The 4,764-nt window shown below is 39.7% G+C and overlaps 1 long non-coding RNA gene across 1 annotated transcript in view; it reads left to right on the top strand.

Annotated features, from left to right (window-relative positions):
• The window catches only part of LOC117951400, an 8,455-nt gene extending 4,831 nt beyond the window's left edge, over window positions 1–3,624 (top strand). Inside the window, exon 3 of the long non-coding RNA XR_004658165.1 lies at window positions 3,614–3,624. This is a non-coding gene — a long non-coding RNA (uncharacterized LOC117951400). The remainder of the gene's footprint in view (window positions 1–3,613) is intronic.
• Window positions 3,625–4,764: the final 1,140 nt, after the last annotated feature.

Consider the following 4,764-nt stretch of genomic DNA (forward strand, 5'->3'; position numbering starts at 1 on the left):
GGAGTATTTTTTAACACAAGTATCTGTACTTCTACTTAAGTACGGAAAGTGAGTACTTTTGCCATCTCTGCATTTAAGTCAGCTGTCTTCAGTCTGAGCAGTTTGATTTCCCACATGACTGTCAAAAGATATGTAGTGACCTTGTTTTAATAGTATTGGAGTAATACTTTACACATTGTAGCTAAAACTGTAGTCTTGAGATTGCTGTAATATACTGTAAGACTGAACTTTTGTTACAGAACAGAGGGATCCCACTGCCTCCAGCCATCTGTGGCTACATATTATTCTTTGTTTTAAATAATAATATTTAGGCTACTTAAATTAAATTGAAACAATGAGGATCTTATTAGTGTATAACCTGACAAAACTGAAATTGTAAATGGACGAAACCAACCGGGGTGTAACCTTCCATGTAGTGTAAGTTAATGAGGTGTATAACATCAATAAAAAGGCATAGTGTCAGTCCAGCTTACTACACACTCTGGTAAATTCTGTAAATGTTGTAACTGTGAGGGACAAAGCTGTGTTTTTGAAAGATGAGTGGACATTTACCCCCTACACGGTGGAAATGACATCCATGGCCCACCCACCGCCATGGCCCAGTTCTTTTACATTACTCTCAAATGCAACATCTTGATGTCAAACTGCAGCCTGCTTCTTATCATCACATCTTTAGGGAAAGCTTTTTGTACAACCCAACCTCCTGACTCATACTATTGAGTACATGTGCAGCTGCGGCCCTTGATCAAATGCATTACACATACACAGACGCGCACACTGGCATCGAAGGGAATCGAGACCAGCTCCGAATTGGATTTCTACAGGTCTCCCCTTATCAAATGAATGAATGAATGCATCATCATAGCTCCTTGAACTATGTCCCTCACAAAAGTGTTTGATATCAAGGGAGACTCCTCGCTTCATTTGCCTCTCGCTGTTTCTGCCTCAGACACTAACACACACATTTCACAATCAATCCCTGAAGACGTTTCTAAAGGCTCATTCTCAAAGAGGTTTCAAAAAGCTTCTCTTTGAATGTCTGATGTCTGGGGAAAAGCTCTGGAAGTTTGGATATCAATACCAAGAAACTTCAAAACCACTCTGTAGTGCACACACACACACACAAACACACACATGCATACTCCCCCCCCCCCCCCCCCCCCCCCCCCCCCCCCCCCCCCACACACACACACACACACAGTGTGAGTGACATAGCCCACACATCTATCCCAAACAATTATTTCCTATTAGATAAGACATAAACTTGGTTTAAAACCGTTTCATTTCTTGCTAAACAACGGGGCACAACTAGAGGCACATGTAAAAAATCTTTGAAACTGGTCCAGTACTGAGTGAGACACTGTGACCAGCAGAAGTGAACAGAGCTGTAATTCAGTAATATAGGGCAAATGTGTAACCTCAATTTCCTTACACTAAAAGATAGCGATTACTGGGATGTTTGATGTTACACTTTTTTTTAATTGCTTAACAACAGTGGGCAGACCTGGAGATACATGCAAAGCTCTAACCACAGTCTTTGACCACAATCTGCACCACACTGTGGACTAGTGATGGTCAAATGAAGCTTTGCGAGCCACTGTCTTTATTTTCTTAGCCCCAATAGAAAGCCCCATCTAGTGAGCTCAGAAATAAAGACTGTGGTTCGTGAAGCTTCGTTTGACCATCGCTACTGTGGACTTACAGCACTTTTTTTTCAAATGCTAACCCACTGCTTTCAAAACTGTTAACCACACATACAAAACAGAATGGATTTCAGTCTGATGAATTTCAAACACTGCTGATTGCAATTTCAGCTGAAAGCCTGAGCATGTGTCTGATTTTAGATTTGTTAGAGGGAAAAAAAGAAACACCAAACAAGAATGAAAGAGAGAACTTGGTCCCGAGATGAGCCGACCAACCCAATCAGATTTTACTCAAACTGGGACGTTCAGTGAAAATCAAGTAGGAGATCCCGTTTGCCGGGTTCAGGCCTACCGGACCCGCCCAGTGATCACGCTGCTCTGGGGGACCGGCTGCGCAGTGTGAAGCCGTCCCTGATGCTGAGGGGCGCAGAGCCTCGCCTGTGAAAGCTACTCTGTTCATGATAATTAAACTCATACGTCTCATAAGGCCCATGTCCCAGATATGAAAGCCCCCAAACTGGATTACTGGATATAATAATACACCATTTTGTATTTTGAATTGTGCCACCATAATTTGGCATTTGGCATGTGATTTCCTTGTCATAAATATTGAAATTTTAACCATACATATTTGTCTAAAAATGTATCAGAATGCAGGAATTGAAGTGTTTTAACCTCATAATTTTCTAGTGGAGGACCCCAAGAACCCCCCTGCGTTGTGTTACCCGAAGGCCAACTCTGACCAAGGAAAATCCCTGAACTATAATCACAGACAGCCATAAAAACATATTTAGATTGCAGTTAGAGAGTTAAAACAGAAAATATATGGAGAACTAGTCAGACAATATGTACAGTGTCAACAGAGATAAAGATGGACAAACGAACAGACTGACAGTGACAACAAAGAACCACATACTGTAGAGAATGACACCAACAGCATACAAATGGCATAAATAGGCAGTATGGGTCAATGGGTTATGAACTTGTAATACTAAGCATTGTTTGCCAGTTACTTACATTAAATATTTAAAAATCTATTTCGTAGGGTACTGCTTATATTATTTCATCATCAGCTGAATTGCCATGCCATTTCCTTGTTCCTTTAAACCAAAAGTGCCATTTAGTGGGCTCTGATAATAGAATAATAAGAATTTAGTCCACAAAGCTTCATTTGACCATCTGAATTGACTGGGTTGTCTTATTTCTCATTTTGTGGGTTGGTAGGCACTCAAGATACCCAAATGTACTTTATGTGCACAAGCACTGGAAGAGTGAGTTTTTCATAATATGTCTCCCATAATTTCAAACCCTTTCATCTTTCATGGATATGTCTTCACTTCAATTTGCGCCCACTTTGGCTGTCTTTGATTACATTCAGTTACTCATTGCCTAAAATTTGGTTCACATAGCGTTTTTAACACACCTTAAAAGTCAGAATATCTCAGCCTCGGTTGCATTGATTTTTACCATTCCAATGACTTTGTGGAGGTAGAATGCAAAATTGCTTATTTTTGCTGCAAAAGTGCCCCTTTAAAATTATGCAACATGGCCAAACACTAGTCAGCTGAAAGTGTAATTCCTAATAAAACATTTTTATCTTGACTTATATGATACAAATTTAACCAAAGGATCATAAAGGACATAAGACAACATAATGCTGTAATAGCTATCAGCATGAAGCACTAGTGTGAATGGAGGTGATACACTTTGAATAACAGTGAAATGCAGTTATAAATAACTATAAAATAAATGAGCTCTAAGCAAGTTCATCATGTTTATTAATGATGTGCTGCCCTCTGATACACCGGGGGGTTCAGAGAGAAAATAAGTGTGCATGTGCAAATCTCCCCTCAGACTCTCTTAGCTTTATTAGGGCCAAATGATTATGCCATAAAAATCACATAATTAAATCCCAAACACACACACACACACAAGCACAGGGACCAAGGGATTGCGAGTGTGGTTTTGAGTGGGAAAAAAAAAATAGATGGAGTCAGAGACACACGTTGTGTGTGTGTGTGTGTGTGTGTGTGTGTCCTATGTGGTAGTTCTGGCTGCCTTCCAGTGGCAGGCACTTTCATTTGGTCCTTAGAGACAGACAGAAAGACAACAGGCACACACACACACACACACACACATGCAGGCACACACGTTCTCCCTATTTAAACCAGCAGGACAATAGAGCCAGAGCTTCCAGCTCCATCAAACACATAAATTACACAGGAAGCCAAAGGGGGATTGAAGTCTTGTTTATTGAAGCAGCCTGTGGAAAGCAAGGCTCTATTGTTAGCCATCCAGGTATTCTTTCATTCTCATCCATCCATCCTTCAGCCACCACAATCACATGGCTCAATAGGATATTTCGGTTTCAGCCCATCTGGGTGGCTTCCATTGTGTTACTTTTCAAACAATTAAAGTCATGTAAAGATATAAATAAACATTGTTTCCACTACTCTCTATGTTTGACGAAGTAATTCAACCTCCTGCCCCTTCATGAAAGCGTTTTTTTATTTCAAAAGTAATCTGGCCCGCAGGAAGTGATAACTTTAATAATGTATGTTCTATTAATTTCCTTGGAATACGTAAGTAGGGATGAAATGGGTTGTTATAGCCTTGATAAAAAGTATTAAATTTTTTTAAGATGTAAATTTTCAACAAACTCAAATGTTTCAGTAATCTCACTAGCCAATGTGCAGCTAAGTTGTTCCCCTCTAATCCTGACAATAGCTCTGTTTAACAGTCAAGTGTTGAGCTTTGGATACTTTAGTACTTTACCATAATAAGTTTTGTAAAGTTGTCCATGAGAAGGCTAAACACTGCAGTGGAAAAACATGAATTCACAGACTTAAGACTCCATGAAGGATAATACAGTATATACTAATGAAACTATGGCTGTGTCTGAAATCCCCCCGTTTGACTATTAAAAGCATTTATTTTTCCAATCCCAAAATGGAATAAATGACTGTCCATGGCAAGTACATTATGCTCTAATAGGTTGTGTGATGTTTGCTTAAAAGATATACCAGTGACTTGGACTACACAAGGCATCTTACATAACTTGCTTGCCAGAAGGTCATCCATCTCCAGTGGTAAGATTTAACAAAGAAGTGAAAAAACTGTG

Source organism: Etheostoma cragini, chromosome 10 (genome assembly GCF_013103735.1).
Source record: "Etheostoma cragini isolate CJK2018 chromosome 10, CSU_Ecrag_1.0, whole genome shotgun sequence".
Lineage (NCBI taxonomy): Eukaryota > Metazoa > Chordata > Actinopteri > Perciformes > Percidae > Etheostoma > Etheostoma cragini.